The 22,929-nt window shown below is 34.0% G+C and overlaps 1 protein-coding gene across 3 annotated transcripts in view; it reads right to left on the bottom strand.

Annotated features, from left to right (window-relative positions):
* CNTNAP2 (contactin associated protein 2) overlaps positions 1 to 22,929 on the bottom strand; it is a 1,160,459-nt gene that overhangs the window by 954,458 nt on the left and 183,072 nt on the right. The gene's annotated exons all lie outside the window — the stretch shown is intronic.

Genomic DNA, 22,929 nt, shown 5'->3' on the forward strand with positions numbered 1-22,929 from the left:
GTCAAAAGAAACCCTATTATATTGCTGAACAAATTAATTTCAAATATTTTCATTTTAAAACAAGTAAAATAAATAATTTAAATTATTTTGATTTATTTACAACACCAAAAAACCTCACCCAGATATTAGTGTAAATCTTTAGATATAAAAAGATTCATTGATGAATTTTGCAAGCCACCACTTTTATTCATCCTTTAACACCCTAGCTGTAATTATACTTTGCTTCGCCTTCAAAGGAATGTTATTAGCTTTTTTTTTATTGCATTAACACATTCATTACTTTCACCATCAAGCACAAAAATGGCTTAAGTGATAAAACTTTTCTTGAACATTATTTACATATGTTCATAGCAACAGCTTTTTTTTAAACATAATTCTCTAAGTAATGTTTCAACAGTACCTTTATTAAATGATAAATATCAGCTTTAGATATCATGGAGTTGATTTTTTTTTTGATTTTTTTGACTTTTGATTTAATTTTTAAACAAAATCCCACAGTTTTAAATATGTTGAAAACTAAAGATTTAATGTACACTAGCTAGTTTTGCTCTGGAGCTAACTCCAGAGATCTGAATAAAATAAAATAAAATAAAATAAAATAAAATAAAATAAAATAAAATAAAATAAAATAAAATAAAATAAAATAAAATAAAATAAACCTCATGTCTAAACCATAATGATGAAATGTCTATACCATGCATGTCTGCCTTAAAATGAAAACAGTGCAATAACTGCAGACTAGATCATGGAAAGATAGGACTTATTAGAACAGGTTCAGAGCCACACAAATGCAGCAATTCATATCCAAGACAATCAGTAGCGCTTTCTACTAACAGTTATGGTCAAAGATCTTTACAGCACCTACACTGCAAAATAACTTCTTCGTTGCCTATATTTAATTTCCCTGCTGCACAATATTTTACCAAGCAGAAGAACATTCTACTCAGCTACAGTCTGGACTATTCACTTCATTTTTTCACTAAATTTGTTTTAACTCAGCTTGCTGCAAGGCATAATCATATAATACTAACCATGCACGTTTAATTTCAGAATTGTATTCTCCCATACACAATATAACCTTGAATTCGGTGAAAATATGCATGCACTTTTGATAGTTAAGAACATTATTTACAAACTATTCTTTCCCCTTTTCAATAAATGCATTCATTCACTGACAGTTCTTTTGCACTGCAGTTTTTATTTATGAATGTAAAAGTATGTTCTTTAATCAATAAGTAGTCATGTGTTATCTTACCAAATCATTTTAGGTAGGTATGATCAAAGAGGTTCTCAGGAGTTACCTCTTCATAAACCCAGACAATTTGTCCAATTTTAAGTTCCACATCTGTTTCTTCTAAAATACCTGCTATCAACCACTTATTGTTAACTTACTCAGTGCAAACATTTGAACTAATCACTTAAAGCCAACTTCTTATACCCTCATTCATTGCTACTTTGAAAGTGAGCTTCTTAGTATTAATGGGGCTACTTGAATTTCCAAAAAGAAAAACTATTAAATAGTTGACATGAGAAGATAAAATAACACAGTTTAGTCTTCAGACAGGATATCACAAATTCTACAGCACTTGGAACTGTAAAATATAGATAAAATCAAATAGACATATCAGAAGATCAGCCTTTTTGACCTAACCCAAGACTAGTATGTTTTAGAGGTAACATTTGTTGCTGAATATGTTAATTTAAAAGGCATTTTCTAGTTAGGTTGACTGAGACAGCAACCTACATTAATCACAAGTAATACTGACCAAGCATACTGCATAGCAATGATTGCTAGTGTCATACATTGACTCTCATTTTGTTTGGCAACCAGTGATGTTGACTGTAATATTGCAGAGTCCTCATGATCATAAAATATATTATTTTTTCAGGTAGCACATAAAGCACTGCCCAACCATCATCATCAGGCTGCACGTTTCTGCCATGTATAATCACTCAGGTAAACCACACATGCTGGTGAGCGAATGAGCCATGCATGCTGTGCCTCTGTGCTGACTCCAATCAGTAAATCAGGCAGATTCTGAACACGGACAATTAGAATCAGGCTCAAAGCTCATTGCACTTTTCCATGTAGTATAGTGCTGTTACACAAAATCAACTGCCCAAATGTTGGCTGTAATTTTTAACAATTCCTTCTGATAGCCTTCCCAATTTGCCTTTCTAGTCCAATTATCTGCATACCTTGAAAACTTTAGCCTTGATTTATGGCAAAGATGGCATCACTTTTCATATTTACATTATGTGATATAGAACATCATGAGACAGAATGTTCTTATTTATGCACCAACCATGTTGAATGAAATTGGTTTTGTTTCCCTTTGAGGAACTGACTCCAATATCTGAAAGGGTTTAAACCCTCAAACACATCTGCCTGCAAACATTTTGATAAGGGAATTCTATTCTGGTCTAACATTTTTTTCCAGAAAAAAATGATTCTAAAATGATTTTATAAAAACTAATTTTCTCACACTACTAACATCAGGGAGAACTGAGAGCTAAAAAACCCTCCGTGTGATATGAATTTTTATTAAAAGGAACTGAATATTTAACTCTTTAAGCATTTCAGAGCTACTCATATACTTCCTAGTTTACAAATTGTGCATCTGAGCCTATAAATCTGAAAAACCTCTCACATTTTTGAGCAGAAGCATTAGAAGAACATTATTATTATTATTATTATTAATTTCAGTGTGTTTAGGCCACTGACTTAAGTGTCTGACTTTTACTGATTCATGCATGATCTAGTCTTTTAGTCTGGTGACTAAAACTGGTAACAGAATTATGACTGAGAACACACACAGGCATTCATCTTTCCATCAGATATGTTTGTTAAGAATTGTTACATATTTGATGGCAAGGTGAAGGTGTAACCTACCACATACTGTACTATTTCTATAAAAATAAATAACTTAAGCAATCATAAATCAAAAAGAAAATAAAAAATCTGAGGGAGAAAGGAAAATTTTATTTCATATTCTTAAAGATACCCTAAAATTCATAAATATTCTAATAGGTAATTAATAATGAATGCCTATATCGGATGTAATTGAGAATTATGCCAGAGATGGGATTCTGCTACGCACAAGCTTGCAAAATTTCCTTGTGCAAATCCAAACAGCCAATCTTACTTTTAAACATCAAGAGTGCAGAAGACTTGCTTAATGTTTCCTTACTACTTCATAGAATCATAGAAACATTCAGGTTGGAAAAGACATCTAAGATCATCTAGTCCAACCTTTAACCTAGTACTGACAAGTCCACCACTAAACCATGCTACTAAGTTCTACATCTACACGTTTCCTGAAGACATCCAGCCTCAACCACTTCCCTGGGAAGCCGGTTCCAATCCCGCACAACTCTTTCAGTAAAGAAATTCTCCTAATATACAACCTAAACCTTCCCTGGTGCAACTTGAGATCATTTCCCCTTGTCTTATCACTTGGTGCTTGGGTGAAGAGCTTGATCCCCACCTTGCTATAGCCTCCTTTAAGATAATTGTAGAAGGTGATTATGTCTCCCCTGAGCCTCTTTTTCTTTAGACTAAACAACCCCAGTTCCCTCAGCTGCTCCTCGTAAGACCTGTATTAAAGGAAAGAATTTGTACTGTGGAAATGCAGCAGCTCACATCTTCAATTAAATAATAGAAAACAATATAACTATTTTAAAAAATGTATTAAGAAAGCTCCTAAAAACACTTTAAATGCAGCCATTCAACCCAAAAAGAAAAATAAAACTGGTGATAAAGCAATACATTTATTCTAGTAATAGTTGTTAAGAATATGAAATATTTCTAACATATTCTTACATTACAAATTTAAATCCAGTATCAGCCAGAGAATAACACCTATTAAAAATCCCAACATGTAATATGAACTTTAAATTTTAACTCTAAGAGTAAAGTGTGAGTTCAGAGATGCTGTAAACAACAAACCTATTGGGGAAAATTATAGTCAGGTTGTATTGCCTTCTGTAGTGTTTTAGTTGGAAATAGTTTTTCAGTTCGAGTGTCATTCTCTGGAAGGCATTGCAACCATTAGTAGCCAATCATATTCCTACTATCTAATGATTATTTTTATGAAGTATTCTTACAATATATCAAATAACAAAATATATTTGTTCTTTATAATTAATATAATATCAAACAGATTGCAATCAGAATGTTGTGGTAGTACCTGGGTTCAGTTAGTTTCCTGAGGTGACAAATAAGGACTTGTAAAAATTATTGGTTTTCAATGAAACTCATAATCTAAATTTGGTAACAAATAGATTAATCCATGCAAAAGACGATCTCAACTGTCTTTGCAGAGGGAGCTTTAGAGGGACTGGTTTCTAAGGTATTTTCAGATTTGTTGAATGTTTCCCTACTTCCTGCTACCTGCTCTTCAATCTTGCCTGTTCTTTCTAGTTCAAGATTTCCTCACTTAGTTGAAGCCAAGTCTCTGAAACAAACAGCAGTTTATATATCTTGCCGCAGAAAACAATTCTTCATTTTTGTCTAATATACCAAACTCTCCTGCTCAATGTGAACATATTCTGTTTATGTAATGGTAAACTATCTAAAAATATGAAAGTACCCTTTTATATGATAGACCAAAACTTGCCATCTTAAATAGCTTTTCATAAGAAAACCCTCATCTAGCAAAGCAACTAGGCATTCATCTTGCCAATCACAATGTCACTTTTGAACAAATCAGACTTAACATTTTCATTATCACACTCCCACTATGCTTCCCTCAAGGCTAAGAAGTTATTAAATTGTATCAACATTTTCATCCATGCTCTGACTACAATAATTCAACTGTGCAGTGTCACAACTTTCATCAAATAGGAGGAAATTTTTTATTCAGATGTTTAAAATGGAAACTGTGATGGTATTTTACTGAACATATGTTATGCTTATGTCTCCATTTTATGAAAGTATAATCCTAGCACCTATGTTTTTCGGTGGTTTTGTCATATCAATAGCTACAGCAGCTAACACTTCTCTAATGTGCTATCCCATCAAATACCTCCTTCAGGAGAGAGATTTGACATCCTAGTACTAAAAAAAAATCCCAAACCTCTCTTGTTTGAGAAAGGCAAAAGTATAAAGATAGCATTAAACAGAGAAGAATGCATCTTTGAATTTAAGGATATTTATCCTGTAGTGCATTATTTTCCATGGAAAGATTCCCTCTTAAATAAAACTCATCTGGCTTTATGGAGGATGTTCTTATCTCTCACATAGACCATGCAAGTTCTGTTACTCATTCCAGTGCAGTCCATTCAGATAGACAAGATTATTTTGCTTATAACCTTTGAGATGCATGAAGGCTTGCTATACTTGCAGTAATGCAGCTAATGAAAAATTTTTGCTCTGGTCTATAGTTCTTCATCTATACCTCCTCTTCAGTTCACATCAAACATGTCTTATGTGTTTGCACAGCAAAAGAGTAAACAATATGAAAGCAATGCAGACTCTGGAAAATTATACAGCAGCATAATATCCATAACACCATCAGTGGGTGTAAATGGGATGTTAAAAAATGAGCTCAGTAAGTCATGTTTCATAGCCATATTTAATATCTTTGACTGCAAAATCTTCACTCTGATAGATATTTCTCTTTATCAGTATGCTCTGAATTGTAAGCAAGCAAATTAATTATTTAAACTTGACTGCAAAAAGATCATGAATTTCTCTTTCATCTTTGAAGCTTTCAGACATGAGGTAGAAACACCATCAGATTTACACAACCTCATTACTTCACATTGTATTCGTAGGAACAAATCTGTCTTTATAAAAAGGATTACATTTACATATAAAATCAATTAATTCAGCTAGCGAGATCTATTACATCTTCTCTCTTTAAGGAACTGCGTATTATTGGATTAATTTTGTTATTTGGTAGTGTCTGCAGAAGATCAGAAGCTTAAACTTCTAAAATGCTATCCTTATTTTCAGGACAACTTCTATTTTCCCTAAGCAAATCTGAAGGATTTGTATAAAAGGTTTTACTTAAATATCTGCCATACAGTCAGCAACATTAAAGAGTTTAAAAACGTTATCAGGCAATAAAAATTGAGTCTAGCCTTCTGTTTAAAAGCAAGGATTGTACAGTAACAGTTTCAAATGCAGACAAGTCTTTCTTTCAAATACTGCAGACTTGATGCTCCTCTCCCATTTTATGAAAGATCTAGAACACAACTGAAGCCAAAAAAGAAAGCAGCATTCCTTACTCACAGCAGTTTCTGACTGCAGATATTCCATGGCACAGAGACTTCAGAGTATGATGAAATTCACACTAATGATCAAAATGAAAGAAGATTCCTGACATTCTCTTACTCCTTTGCTTAAGTGAAAGTCACCAAGATATCTACTAGGAATATAATTACTATTCCTGTACAAGGCAAAGTTCCCATTAAATGAAAGTTCCAGAGTTCACTTAAATCAAACGTAAAAGGGACTTAGCAGTATGCATAGCCTTTGGAGAAAACAAAAGATCAGGAAAAGGAATTATAAATTCTGATGTAGCAGCTAAAATTTAAATGGCGTAGAGCTTTTACACAGGTAAATTTCCTTTTTAGGATGGATTCATCTTAACCCTAAAGAATCTCCACCACTGCATGCTGTATGTTGGATGTGATCATATACATCAGTAGTGTTTTTTTGTAAAGTGGAGTTATTCCTAGTCTACACTAAAAACAAAACAAAACAAAACAAACAAACAAAAAAAACCAACAACACATCATCAGGTTTTGAAAATACTTTACCAAATCTAAACTCTTATATTGCTTGGGATAAGTAACACACATATTTTTACTAAATTCAGCTAAATAAAATGCTGTTTCGACTATGCAACATGGAAATGATTGTTCCTCATAATGATGGTTCCTCATTTGAATGACCTAAAGAATAATGTAAAAGTCAGTCTAAAGAATAAAGTGAAAAGAATGGATGTTATTGGTAAGACCGAATATCCTGACAGCTAACCGAAGATGAAACTTTAAGAAAAAGGATGAGTAATACAGTCTTCCCTCTTCCTAGCTTTTAGCGGTCAGCAGTATAAAGGCCATTATAGCAATCTAAGACTTATTTTACAATTTCTTTGCTATTGTATGTTTTGTCCAGCGCAATATTCATGTGTAGGAAAGCTGATTTTTGTTTAGAATTAGGAACATCTAGTTTGTTTTTTTGTCATAAAAATTTGCTCCTGTTTGAGTCAATTATTGTAAGTATATAAAAAGAAGTCTAAATGTAGATAGATGACATTTAGAAGAGAAAGCAGTATGAAACACTGAAAAAAATATATATATTTATGATAGAAAAGGTATTGAAAAAAAAACACACATCCTGCATTCCTACTTTTCTGCATCTATAAATTCTTAAGCAGTATCCAAGATTTCTATCAGCATGTATGCATCAAAGTTCCTTCCTTTAGTTTGGACTTTATAATTTTTATATTTCATCCATACCATGCAGTCTAATTATATAACTAGCCCTTGTAAGACATAACCTCAGGTGTGACACAGACATAATCATTAACATTTCCATCTGTTCCCTATAACATTTCTTATGAGCAATTACTTTTTTAGGGCCTATAGCCAAACCAGTAGAAGTAATGTGAAGTAAAGCAGACAGAGATCATAAATGTTAATTTGATAATGTGCAGTAGCTTATGCTGAAATTTGAACCCATATGTATTTTGGAAGCTCACTTCTCTATTTTTCTTCAGATTTATCTAACAGCTTGTCCCTGGGAAGTTGCTATTGTTGTTAGAAGAAGATGGTAAAAATAACAGAACAGAAAGCGATGCTTATTTCCAATGTTTATGTTATACAAAGTATGTTCTTCATAAGCAGCTAAAGCACAAGACTTGACAGCTGACTATCATTACAACAACAGACTGTGTGATTGCAAGGGTTGGTTCTGCAGTATTTTTGAGGGACAGCACCCTCAATCACTAATGGGTACTTATACGTGTACCCATATCTTCTGGTTTAGTTTCACAGACTGAATTTTATTATAGGCACCTTCTGTCACTACAGAGGATCACTGACAATCTAAATCACTGATCCTGCAGTAAGTAACCGATTTACGCTTCAATGCAACTGTTCAAGTTTCCCACATTCAGTTTTTCTTTCAGGCTGAAGAAAGTAAGCCACTTTGGAAGACAGCCATAGTAGTTGAGCTGTAGAGATGCACATTTGTAGTTCTAATTTTTCCAGTCAATATTGTTATAAGAAAAGTTAAAAATTATTAAAGCAAATGCAATAAAGACTAAACATCAGTCTGGCATTGTGTTGGTGTAATTTATCAGACTATTTAGAACAGTCAGCTACTGTATTTCAGTTTCAATATCCTATTTTCCAAGAAAAAAATGTGGATTTGTGATAAATGAAAAATGAAACAGTTCTGTGCTATTCATTGCTTTCAAAATATTAATAAATCTACACATGCAGACTCCACAAAGACTGACAAATTATAATTCTTGGATTAGAAACTGCAAGCTGTCTTATTGGTAAAGACAAAAGCACATGCCTAAAGGTAATTTTAGCTTGGTATAATACCTGCTGATTCCAGGTAGGGTAAGGTGACCTACCTATGTACTTTTTTGAAAAGACTCAAAGTCAAAGATTTTGGAAGAGTCGCTTAATTTGGTGTATTGTTAATAACAGATCAGTTTTGTGTAACCTGAAACTTTACACTGTACAGCAAACAAGTACAACTGGCTGATACCATAATCTCTTAGAGGAATAAAGGATGCAAATTTTATTTTACACTGGAAAAGTAATTAGACACCTACCTTATCCCTCCTCCCCCCATGCATTCCATCCTTATAAAGAAGAAGAATGCACCAATGTATGAGGCTGCAATAAGAAGGCACGGGATCACGACTTTTATAGCTCCCATTTATTCGTTTGCATTTTACCTCAGTTTTTCATAAATAGTTTTCGTTATTAAGGTACCTTTCCTTCACACACTGTGCCTCAACAGCTATTAGAAATATTTTAATTAGAATTTCAAAATATTTTGACCAGTTTTCTTTAAAGTCAAAACTGAGAGGGTACATTTATGCAAAATAAAACAAAACCAAAACACTACAGCTAGAAACTTTTCCATGGCAAATGTTCCAAATGGCATAATTTTATCTCTAGCTCACTTGTTGCTTGTGATGAAAAACTTTAAAACATGATTTGAAATTGTCTGGTATTAATTTTGAAAGACAAGCATCTGACCCATTAATAGTAAACACAAAGAACTAAAGAAGTAAAATCTTAACTACTGTCAAGAAGATGTAGAAAGTTTAAGACAGTCATTGAAGACCTCTCATTCCCTAATGTCTAAAGGTCCAAGTTAACTTTGCTGCTAAATGGGTTTCTGTTTCCTCCCAGGACTCTCTAATTATATAGTATTCACAGTCAAAAAAAGAACACTACACAGCAGAAAAAAAATAATAAAAAAAATCTTCACAATAATGGCAGCAAACTACAATGCAGAGGAAGAGAAAAAAAAAAGTGTCATATTATTGCATGGACTACATACTAATCCTTTTTGTAATTGCATTAATGTTAAGCATCTTATTTACAAGATTAAGTAAAGCTGACAGAATCTGCACTCCATTGCCTCAGAGTATTATAATATCCAAACCCATAACATGAAGTCTTGGAGTCATATTTTGTGTATCATCTGTAATATAACTAACTGTTACTATAATACAAAATAACGGACATTATACTTGAATCCACCTTGTATTCATACATATTATTAATAACAGTATTACTAATAAGTGCAAATAGTTAACTTGTTCATAAGCAATTTAGGTATTTTTGGAATTCTACCAAATAAATGTAAAGATATTCCCGTGTTCTAAATTCTTTACCAAAATTGCATTGACAGACTTTTTGCCCCCTGCTTATCAGTCAGACAACAAACAAGATCAACACTTTTAAAACACTTAGGAGGTAGGAAGAAAAAGGAACTATGCTTACAGAGAATGTATTGTTTCTTTTAAAAAAAGTTAATACTCCCTGATTTCAAAAACAGAAATTCGACAAGGATGACAAGGGGGGAAGGCAGATGGGCAGGAAATCTTGATTCACAGCTCTGTCAATTCATCAACAACAACCTTGTCATGTGGCTGAATAAGTGACAGTTCAGGAAATTTTAAATAAACACCCCCATTGACTGCTGAAAATTATTTTTCTCCTCCACAGCAAAATCATTAAAACTCCTGTGAAGAAGTCGTCAGATTTTTCCAACTGCTAACAAAAAGAGCAAAAAGTCAAGCTCTAGAAAGTCTTGAAGCAAGCGCATTTTCTTTTTTATTTTTTTTTTCTCAGCACTTATACAGTTTTCAGTGCTAGGAGATGGCACTGCAACAGATTAATTGGTATCCTCCGTGGTGTGTTGTCACTATTTTGCCTTCTACATGCACTCTACTGACCAAGACAAGAAGCGGAGAATGTAGACGCTCATGTCTCAAAAGTACAGCTTCCTACTGGTGACTACTACTCATTTTTTGCAGATTGGTATTTACATGAAAATAATGAATCACAGAGTAAAACCAAAAACGCTTTGCCAACAATCGCCAAACAACATGCCAGAGATTGTAACCAACTATGCAACATAACAGTCTCCAAACATAAGCAGAAATAATTTAACAAAAAACAGTAGCCATCAGTCAGTCATAAGGACCACCCCCCCATTCAAGAAATAAAAATCCAAAACCAATCCCAAATGCTGCCCCCTTCCCCTCTCTACCCCTTCCTCTTTGAAACACTATTGAAACCAAAACTCCTTCATTACAGTCTAGAATCATTGAAGCATCTTCTATTAAAACTGCTTTCAGTTTAATCTAAGACACCAACTATGGGGAATTAAGACAAAAATTACAGCCTATTCAGTCTGTTCATAAAATACCCATGAACCTAACATTTTAGTGATCAAAAGGAAAAAAAAATAATAAAAGTTTGGATTTGTTTATTTTGGTTCAGGTATAAGAGGGCTAGAGAAAGGTTGCAGAATTTGGCAAACGGGAAACAGTGTTGTCTCACATATTCCAGTCAGTATTATCAGCATTAGAGTGAATATAGTACCCTAAGTTATCAATAACAAGTTATACTTTCTTGGGTAGATGCACATATATGCACTAGACACTTCAGGCAAATCTGCACCACAGCTAGGAAGATCACTGGAGCTGGAGAAACTACCTGAAGGATTTCTTCATCTTGCTATTTTCACTATGGGTCAATTGTATTCATGTGGAGAGGGGCCAGCACAAGGTTCACAAAATCAAATCCTGTTGTGAGCTCAGGAATTTTACATTTCTTATTCAGATCTCATTCATCCTTGCTGTTTAGTACATTGAAAAAAAAAAATATATATATTTTTAATTTAATTTCTTTAACAATATGTTCAATTTGTAATTCTGGCTTTAAATTAAATAATAAAAATCTGGTTTAATGCACATCAGTAATACTTACAGATTCTCCACTTTGCTTTGTTCCCTTGCTTTTTTCCTGAATTTCCCTGCATATTCTCTAGACAAATCTCGCCACTGTTTTCAGAACTGATTTGGTCAAGCTCCTTAATAAAACCAAAGGTAGATGATGTTTATTGTGCCAGATGCATCAGTGCAAAATAAGCACTCTTAAGTGTGTAGCAAGATTCCTATTGCTAGTGCTGAACCCAGCAACTTCTCTGCCATCACATCTACTCTGAGCATCAGCTGGCCAGTGTGCAAAATGAATGTTATGACGATGAAACAGAATATAAAACAAAACAATATTATTTTTCCTTATGACATGGAAACAGAGATTTTACTCAAATAAATGTATCAGGCACCTTTACACAGCATCATTATTAGATTATATTTTATACTTGTCTCTGTCTTCTAATCCTTCATTTCTCCCCACTTAGCAGTGGGCTATTATTTCCATCAGTATTTCCCACTTTCGAAAAGCTAGATCTATCTGAAGAACTGCAAAGAAACATTAAACAGACACAGTTGACAGCTTATGCTTCTATTCCATGTCGGCACTACAGTGCTCCATCCATACAAGCAATGACACTGATCTTCTATCTATCTAAAATTGTGCTGATACAAGACTGTTTTTTGATCTTTCTGTGTCCCTTTTAGTCTCACTTGACACCTCCTCTTCTTCCTCCCACGCAAAACTTCTTTCTGATTTCTATCTCAGGATGGAGAATTCTTTCATTCCACATCTAACTTAACAGTAAAATGTTCAGCATCTGAGAACATGATACTGTTGTCATCCAATGCTAGTGTTTTCATTGACAAATGAATATGTATCATCACATTTTTTTATTTTTATTTTTTTATTTCTTTGAGTGATAAAGGGGAAAGCCAGATTCTTTGCATTCTCAGAAGTCTTCTAGGAGATATAAGCAAATAGTATAAAGGCTGGAAGTACACATAAGTGAGACATTAATTAGATAGTTCTGATATTCTTACAATTAATTCAATCCTTCTAAATTAGTCCCTCTGAATTCCTTTGGAATTAATCATAGCAAAATATCATGGCAGAATTCAGGCTTCAAAATACAGAACACTGGCTTAATATATATACATATAAACCACTGAAGAGCACTGAAAAAAACAGGAAAGCTATACTTTCTATTACTTTACAATGTCTAAAGAAAATGTAAATGTGCTTAATACACATAGTGCAATACACATTGCAGATTTATTTTTAGGTATACGTATCCTGAAGTTAGAGGTTCCACCTCCAATAACAGAGAGAACAAAAATAATGACTTGACTGAAGATACCTTATTCTAAAAGCTAACTAACAACCCTCCCTGCAAGATCATAATAAAGAAATATATATATGTGAGTGTCCATTCTATTAAATATCACCTCTGCTATTGTTCCAGCACCATCATATTAAGAGGTTTTATGACCTACTTGGAATTAAAATGGAATATCAAATATAAATTGGACAAATTAAAACGAAAGATCAAATGCTTCCAGGGAGAAAACTGAAGTTCTTCTGTCAGCCACACATCTAGCATTCTTGTCTATCTCTTAGCTCTGACTTTTCTCGTTATTTGAAATTGATCCTACATACAAATATTTGCTTCAAATTGTTGTGTAGCTTAGGATGCAGTCTCAGGATTCTCCCTCTCTTGGATACAATCTCTGTAGTTTCTTCGCTCATCAACCAAAATTTTCTTGGCAGACTGAAATGCAATTCTGTTCTTTACTAAAAAATACCAATAGTACCCATTGACCAAACATACTTTTTGTTTTTAGAACAAATTGCTTATTTTAATAAAAGCATTTGCAAGAAAAATAAGCACGTAAGTAAATGAATAAACTGTACATTAAGTTTAAAGAGTTTTGAACAATCTTTGAAATGGGGATCTTGACCTATATAGGTTCTCTACTGACACATCATAACTTCTGTAATCTGTATATTTTATTTCCTCAACTGTCCAATCACGCCATTTTCCTATCCTAAATTCTCCTTATACAAACTTAATTTGTTTCTATTTCTTAATTTAGTCAGAAAATGCCTTTCCTGGACTCTGAATGAAGTACCCAAAGAGCTACTATTTCCTCTTTAAATGAAACAACTATTTGCCCAGTTTTCTGTCCTGCAATCACTTCTCTGTGGCTTCCTATGAGCCACTGTAATAAATTTTATTAATACATGAATAATATGCTTCTTGAAAGTCTCACTTTTACATCCCTTTGTGTTTCTGTTTACTTCTATGTAAAGTAAGGTTGTATACAATCTTCTTGTATATAAGGCAAAATGTAAAAGAAAATATTTTCAATTTCCTTTTAGATGTTGAGGATAAAAGCATCAAATAATTGCAAAGAGTTTGGGCTATATATACTAATAAAGTAGATTCTGATTCTGCTTGGCTGCACTGTCTTTGGCAACTTATGAAAAAAACATTTCCAAGTTCCCTGTTATGAATGCATTCAAAGTATTTGAGCAAGTCTGATAAAAAGTGCAAGAATGACTCTTCTCCTTGCTTCTGTAGAATGATGTTGTTATAAAGTTACATTGTCTGACAATTCCTTTTTCATCATCAAGCTAAAAAAGGTGTCTGTAAACTACCTTTCAGATCTGGTGTGGATGGCAGAGACACTGGTCTCTTTTCGCAAATTAACTCATCATCTTGGATATCACACAATACATAGAAATATACAAACACATTAGCTCTTTGTTGGCCTGTATGTCTGGCAAAAAAAGCCACAATAAAATCCCCAATAAACGAGTGAAATAAAAACCTTATTTTTCTTTCACAGAAGTTAATGTGACACCTGTATTAGCATTAAAAGTGAAAGGTTGGGTTAAAGGGCCAAACTGACTTAGAAAGTCAGGTTGTCTTCACTTTCAATGAACTGCAGTTCCTAGACATTTGACTATTTAAAAAACTGTATTTTTTGTTATGATAGCATAACAAAGTTCTGATAAAAGATTGATAGAGAGTGAAAAATATTTTTAGTAAACTTTTAATCTCACAACTCAGAGAAGCTTTTCTATGAACACACATCTTGTGCATGTGCTTTGCCAAACAGCACTCACTTATTGCTAACAAGTGGTATTATTAACAGATGCTACTTCAAATAATTTTCACATTTCATTGTAGAGTCAATTTCTTTAAAACAACAACTAAAACTGGATAAATAAAGATCTCATATCATTTTCCATATTTATGTGTTTTGTTTTGTTTTGTTCTCCCAATATTTCTGTGGGTCAGCTGAGAAATGTCATTGTGAAATGTCATCATTCATAAAACAAGTTTCTAGTACCATTCATATGTTTCACGGTTCTAAGCAATTTTTGCTCCCTAGTTTCATAAAAGCTATTGCAGACCTGAAACATTCAGAAGAGATCACAATCAAAACAACCGCTCTCACAAATATTTAACTCAGTGAAACTTTCTTCATTTGATATTCAAGGAGAGAAAAACAAAGGAATTAAAACAGAACAATGAAGAAAGCTGTTACAAAGCATTTACAGCAATATTTATAAAATAACACAGCAGGTTTCGTCTGAAGAGCTCTAAGAACATCAAAAATGTTATTACAATATTTACCAATGCAACTCTCAGGTGAAGCATACGTATAAGGAAAATCACAAAGAAAGACAACAGTTCTTAGAATGCTAAATGTCAGAGCTACACAAGTAACAGTAAAAAGTATCTTTGGAAAAAGTGTAGCAAATGAGAAATAATAAGGGCATTGGAAATCACTGTGTGAACACGGCCATGCAGGTTAACTATACTTCAGGACAGAGTAATTTCCCTGACACTGTACTTCACCTACTGCTTTTGAAGCCCAGTACGTAAAAGAATCACGCAAACTAAAAATGTAAAATTCACAACACAAAGAACCAGGTAAAATCTTAGCAGAACTGCAGTGAATGTAGCAGTACTGATAGCTCTTTTTTGATCTACTGCTAGACAAATCTGTTGCTTTAGTACCAAGAAAAAAACATGGTATCTATAAAAAGTGTATTTTATATTAAACTTTACAAGTTTAAGAGAGAAAACATATAAAAACTCCGTGTAAAATCCCCCTTCTCTCTGGAAATTGCTGTCTGAAGATTTTTTCATTCATGAAATGTATTACTATGAAGCATATTTATAGACAAAAATAGTAAAGTATTGAGTTAAAAGCACAGCATTATCAGTATAGTTTTGATAAACCTTTACAGATCCTTTACATAAACCACATGGAAAAAAATGATGATGAAAGCAAAGAATGATTTAAGCCAGTAGTAAGAAGTGCAGAATGAGACAGCAGCTGAAAGGTGCTGAAAGGAATTCAGTGCAACAGCAGTTAACGCAACTGATCTCATTCAACAAGAGATTTAAAAATAAAATAATTAAGCATTTATGTGAAGAATAGACTCTATTTTCAACAAATTATGGATTTATTATAGTATATATTAGATGAATTTTATCAGATGAAAACATTATTCCCTATGCATAAAGTCAGACTAAATTAAAATGATAATTTCTTTTAAGATTCATGAATCTTACAAAATGAATATTTTGGTGATTGTTAACTTAGTAAAATTTTATTTCTAATACAGAAATAAGGGGAATATAAAATCTCAGTTAGACATTCTATAAGTATCAATAACATGCTCAGAAAACATTAAAAGCAACACAATAAGAGATTACATAGATGGAAATCGAACTCTTAATTAAATTTCTGTTTTGCTTTATAATCTAAGAGCACAAATATAGCCAGTCAGTGAAAGGAAAACTCCTCTTTCCTGAACACAATCACTGGGACAATCACTTCCCTTGATCAGTCAGCAATGCTGTACTTGATGCACCTCAGAATAAAGGTTGGCCCTTTTGGCTTCCAGAACACACTGTTGACTCATATTAATCTTGCCATTGACCAAAAACCACAAATTTATTTTCTCAGGACTGCTCTCCAGCCTTTTGTCCCCTATTCTGTACATATAGCCAGGGTTACCCCGTTGCAGGTGCAGAATCCGGCACTTGCTCTTGTTCAATTTCATGCAGCTGTTGATTGCCCAACTCTCTAATTTGTTAAGATCTCTCTGCAAGGCCTCTCCATCCTCAAGGGAATCAACAGCTCCTCCTAATTTAGTATCATCTGCAAACTTACTTGGCATACATTAGAGTCCTACATTCAGATCATCTATAAAATCATTGAAGAGAACTGGCCCCAGAATAGAGCCCTGAAGAACACTGTTAATGACTGGCCACTGGCCTGATGCAACCCCATTTATTATAACCCTTTGAACCTGACCCATCAGCCAATTATTCATCCATCATATTAAATATTTCTCTAGTTGTATGCCAGACGTTCTGTCAAGAAGGATACTGTGACAGACAGTATCAAAAGCTTTGCTGAAATCTAAAAGATTACATCAACTGGCTGCCCTTTGTCAACTAGATGGGTAACCTTGGCATAAAAGGAAATTAAATTAGTTAAACAGGACTTTCCCCTCCTGAACCCATGTTGGCTATGACAATGTGACATTCTCAGCAACTTCTCTGAAATTCTGTGGATAAACCACTATAAAATCCTTCAACCTTTTGCAGTATAGAGTCCACTGTGCTGCACAGCTGGTGTAGTTCCAGCTCTAGCTTCTTTCTGCTGCTGGCTCACACACTATTAAAAAAAAAATAAATTAAAATAAATTAAAATAAAATAAAATAAAATAAAATAAAATAAAATAAAATAAAATAAAATAAAATAAAAAGACCGCAATGGGAATATGAATGTTGAACAACTGCCAAATCTATCATCCTTCTAAAATCTATACCAATTGCTTAGCTACACGACAACATCCAATGCAAGTAAAACCTGTAAATGTTTACTCCATCTAGAGGATGCAAGCTAAAAAAGAAAAGAAAAGAAAACAAAACACATTCACCCACCACACTATTGCTAAAAATACATGTATTTTGGAAGCTGGGGTGCTTTCTTTTTCTTAAATTATGATCTCCTTGCAGAATCCAGGGACAGCAGGAGTTCAGATCACTGAATGCAGCAAAGCCTCTTTCCAGCTTTTAAGTTCCTCACTGAATATGTCTGCTGTAGGGAAACTCCGTGTGTGACAAGCAAGTGCCAGGCAAGAGTTCCCAAATGTATTTCTGCTCTCCTGAATTACTAGTTTGATTTTCTTCTTCTTCTGACAGATAGTATGGTGATCATGAAGCTGTAAGTATTCTACACCAGGTTTCCTCAGACAAGTCTTGGTTACTGGACAGATTTATCACAGTAAATCCAAGTGCTGCCTAAAAGCTAGCAGCAGGAATGAAAGCAATCACAAGAGAGGGCAGGCACTGCTTACAAAACAGGATGCAGGTTTCTTAAAGGGCTGCAAAAGAAGGTTTGAATTATCTTCACGTTTTCATTGATTTTCATGTAAGATAACTTAGTAGCAAAAACTGAGCAATGGCAATAATGTGTGCATGACATTTAGAGAAGACTTAAATGGGAATTGGATATACAAGCATAGCACCCCAGATTAGGAAGAGACTGCAGTGAAGAAAAAGATACCCAGATAGGACATATATATATTTTTTTTTTCTCAGATTTGTTAGTCCAGTACAGAGATTTTGGAGATTCTAGACTCTTCAGCAATATCAGAACTATCAAATGCTGTAGAAAATAGAAAAATCTTCATAGTCACCAAGTCATTATGATGCTTAAGGAAAGTGATTTGCTAATCTGAAGAAAATGACAAAGAGATTCCTTAAAGTATAGGTATTCCAATATTTCACAGTAATTCACATGGAGATGTTCATAACAAACCTCAGGTTGTTAGCCAAAATTTGCAGACGCTGCCTTTGTTGGAATTCACTCCCACTGAGTATTCAGAAGCAGAAAAAAACATAACACACTTTAGCTTGGGAACTGATGGGAACAGCCACAAACAATAACTGCTTTCAGTACTTCAGTGCTTGAGAGGAAGTGTTTATATCTTTTCACTTAAACCAACCATAACAGTTCATATCACTTTGAAGGTTTGGGGAACATCCTGTTCACTTTATCTTTCACCTTCTCCAAGGAAAGATCCTCATCCCCTTGATGTTGTTTAAACATCATATATATATATATATTTTTTTTTCTCCTTTAAGACCTCTTGAACCCAATGTTCAATTCCAAACTTCAGTTCTGAACCTTTGGTTCAGAAGGTATTGAAAATACAATTACTTTTTTTTTTTTTTTTTCCAAAAAGACAAGGTAAATGATTTACTTGTTTCACATGAATTTTCTGTTCTAAAATTCTATCAGTCTGTACAAATATCTATATATGCAGAACTAATTGAGCCTAGGAAGACCATTTCATACAGACCAAGACAAAAAAATAAAGAAATTAATTTTTCATGCTGAAGACTCATCTTTCACAAATTGTCCCACACCAAGAATGTGGGAGCATAATGAGATGAACATTATACTTTGTGATTCAAAACCTCAAACTGCAAATATATATGTTTAAGACAGGGATGTTATTGGTGCATAAGAAATATATAGAAAATAATGGTGTTACAAATGATATAAGGAAGACATTGTGGTTTTCTTTTTAAGAAGGAAACCACAAAATAAGAAGCTTAGTTATTTGATAAAGTCAGGGTAGTCTGAAGTCTCATTTTTCTCACCTGCAAAAGAGTTTCACATTAAATAACATCAAGTACTTTGAACACTTCAGATGGAAAGCACAGTAGTGCAGAATATCACTGGAAACACCTACTTTTGATTTGGGGTTTACAAACAGATTGCTCTATTATTTTTCGTACTGTATTACTCTTTTTAGAACATGTAATTGCATTGCTCTCTGTGATTTGATTATATGTAGTAGTGCCTAGAATAGCCTGGAGGCCTGATTTTATTGTAATTATTATGCACTCAAATCTTTATTGCAGGTATGAATGTATGAATATAACTTTCCCTGGATGTATCCATTTAATGGGTTTATTAATTTTATAGCTAATAACCATAATGTCCTTCAACAGACAAGATGTTCTGTGGGTTTTTGTTATCTGCAGTATAAAAAGATAAGTGGACAGCAGACTCCATTTCAGGCATTCATGTATTGTAAATAAGTTGTGTGAACAAGCTTGTAACACAGCTTGATATCTGAAGGATTTGTATTTTTGATCTCCTAACTTCATACTGGATAGATCAAATGACTGTACACAACTTATTACCTTACGAAATCAGACTTCAACGTGTTAAGTATTCAGCCTAATTCTGTTTGTTCCTGATGGTGGGCTGCTTTTCAGTTGGAAAAGCATTATTCTCTGTGCTTCAAACAATAAATAAATAAATAAATAAATGCCGTAACTGTCATTCACCTAGCCTTAGGTAGCTCTAAGTCTCTATATATCACACAGGAGTGTTATAGGACTAGAACTGGGCTCAGTGATGTTTCAGACTAGTTTCACCTTCATCCTCTTACAATAAAGAGCAATAGTACAACATACAACCACAGAACAGAAGGTATACCAAAAGACAAAGCAATGGCTTACAGTATTTTTATAAGTAATGAAGTTTAGCAGGTGTAGCAGTATTCTTTAAGAAAATTACTCATCAAGTTAAGTTAAAGCCAACATAAATTATGTTTTATTAGTTTGGCTCACTGCAGTAGTGTCAGCTATTGGTAGTCTGCAAAAATGACCTTGATACAAAGTTCAAAATACCCCATTATATGCACAGAATTAAACCAATTCAGGTATATTACATTTTAAATGATCACACTTAACATGGTACTGAACTAGCTTCTTTTTCAAATGGACACATTATGACAACCTTGAAATATATTCACAGTAATAGTTTTTTTTATTATGTAATTTAACATAATTTATGCTTATAAGGTGTCCTTCATACAAGCATATTAAAAAAATGCAGTCAACAGTAACTGGAAGTAAAGCCAGTAGCATGCAAGCACAGCAATGCAAAATGATGGTTTTAAGATTATATTCCACATAGGAGAATGGTGTTCTCTAAGAAGAAATGGGAAAAGTCAAGACTACATCTGATGAGATATTAGATAACACATGAACAATGAAGAGGACATATGAACCATATTACGTTCATTGTGAGTTCTAAAAACATTTCCTTCCAAGACAACCACAGAGTCAAAAAAGTTAATACAGAACATTAATAACATAAAGTTAATACAGAACATTAAAAAAGTGGAAGCAGAAAGAGCAGAATGTCTCTTCTCTTTCCTCTACACTTGTGTCTCTCAGTGGACACTAGTGATAATCCAGAAGTTGAGCTGAGGCCCTTTTCTTGTCCAGTAGCTTCCTAAATGGAAGTAAGGATAATCAAAATGAGAGCTAAACCTAGTTACTTCCTCAGAAGAAAAAATATGCTATCAAACTACACCAGTGAATTATTAAAAAACAGTATTATTCTTTCTCTAAGTGTTCTCAGAAGAAATTATAGCTGACTGCTACAACGTTGTGCTTTCCAAGTATGAAATATGACCCCACAAAATGATATGAACTACAAGCAGAGACAGGCAGATGACTTTTTCTTTAACTCAGAGAATACTGAATCAACTGAGCCTCTGAAAAGAAACATTTAAGAGATGTAACTGTCGATTTCACCTATATTTGTGGTGGTTTCAAAGTGATGGCTGCCTAAACCACCACACCTCTCTCTAACTCTCCCTTCCCAAAGGAACAGTGGAACAAAAATACAATTTAAAAGGTATCAAGTCTTGAGATAAGGACAGGGAGATCACTCAACAATTACCGTCAAGGGCAAAACAGACTCAGTGTAGGGAGATTAATGTATTGTACTGCCTATCATTAGCAGACAAGAGCAGTGAGAAACTAAAAGCAAACTACAAACAGCTTCCCCCACACCATCCATCCTTTTCTGTGTCCTCCCGCGGGGCAGCGCAGAAGAACCAGGAATGGGGGTTGAGGTCAGTCCCTAATGCTTCATCAGCTACTGCTCCTTCATGGTCATTTTTCCCCTGCTCCACTGTGGGGTTCTGCTCACAGGATGCTGTTCTTCCTGAAGTTATCCTTTCTGGGCTTCTCACAAACTGCATTTCTTCAAAAGCTGTTCCAATATGTGTCTGTAGCACAGGGTCCATCTGCAAATTACTCATATCCATATGACTGAAGTGGACTGCTTGTCACAGTGAAGGCTTATACACACACAGGGCCCATCATACTACTGCCATTATAAATAATGTAGATACTCATATAGGTTGCAGTGATGTGTAAAATGGAAATCCACTGCAGGCGAGGGAAGAATTTGGAACTGATAGGGCTTTATACAAAGAAGAAGCTCAAGTCAGAAGTGAAAACAGTGCAGAATTAGGCAAATTAAGTTTAAAAACTCCTACAACCACCTCCTCCAGATCCATCCTTGTACTTTCTCATGGGAAATTCTGTGCCTCATTAAATGTACCTATCATCCAGCTTCAGTCAGGTCTGTCTTCATAGTAATAAAGAGCACAGTAGCCTGCACTAGTTAGCAATTCTATGTACCAGTTGAAAGTGCAAGCTTCTATGATCAGACTGTTATAATTTCTGCCTGTTTCTCCTTGAATTAAGGTTATTTTTGAAAAAACTTATCTTTTCCACATTTCTTTCTGGCTACAGAAGATGTAATTGTAATCTTTGTGCAATGCCATTTGTAAGATAAATTTATTTTACAAATTTGCATGTTAAATGCCTTACTAGTAAAAGCATCTTTCCAAGACAGCGTGTTTATGCTTCCATTTGTGCTTAAATTTGAATGCTAAAGCAACACCAAGTGAAAAAGCAGATGATTTTAGATCTTTATATCTTAAGTCAAATACGAATTGCTTATTTTAATTATTGACTGAGCCTTCTTATTGGGAGTTGGGGACGTGGGGGAACAACTATAAGAAATTGCAGGTTATTGTTATTTTACACTCACGCTGTCTCCTCCACAGCTTGTAGCCAGGACTATGTACACTTTTGAAGATCATGATCTCTAATGCACTGAGTACTGTCTCTGCAACCCGCCAATTACATCTAATGAAGTGTATTTAATTAGTCTTATATTTGTGTTACTTTACTTGGGTGATATCTGTGTTGCGAGTATGCTTTCTGTCTGTAAAAAGGAGAGTGTCACTACCAAAGGGTGCCTTTGTTGCAATTTGAGATTCTGTTAGTTTAACTTTAAGCCATGTTCTGATATTTACTGCCAGATTATTTTGACATAAGAAATTTCTTGAAAGATTTTAGGTTTGATGCATAAATTTTACATATGTATACCTATGACCACCAAGATTGTGCTCTGCCATGCTAACACCCATTTTTAGAAGCCCATCCTGTACACATCCACTAAAACACTGTCCCACCCTCATTTCCCAAAGTCCCAATCTTCTCTTCACGTTTCACCTTCCCATAGTTGCAGTCTCCCAGTTTCGTCACTTCTTACCTAACAAATTTGCTGCAGC

This window comes from Anser brachyrhynchus, assembly GCF_964034855.1.
Source record: "Anser brachyrhynchus genome assembly, chromosome: 2".
Classification (NCBI taxonomy): Eukaryota; Metazoa; Chordata; class Aves; order Anseriformes; family Anatidae; genus Anser; species Anser brachyrhynchus.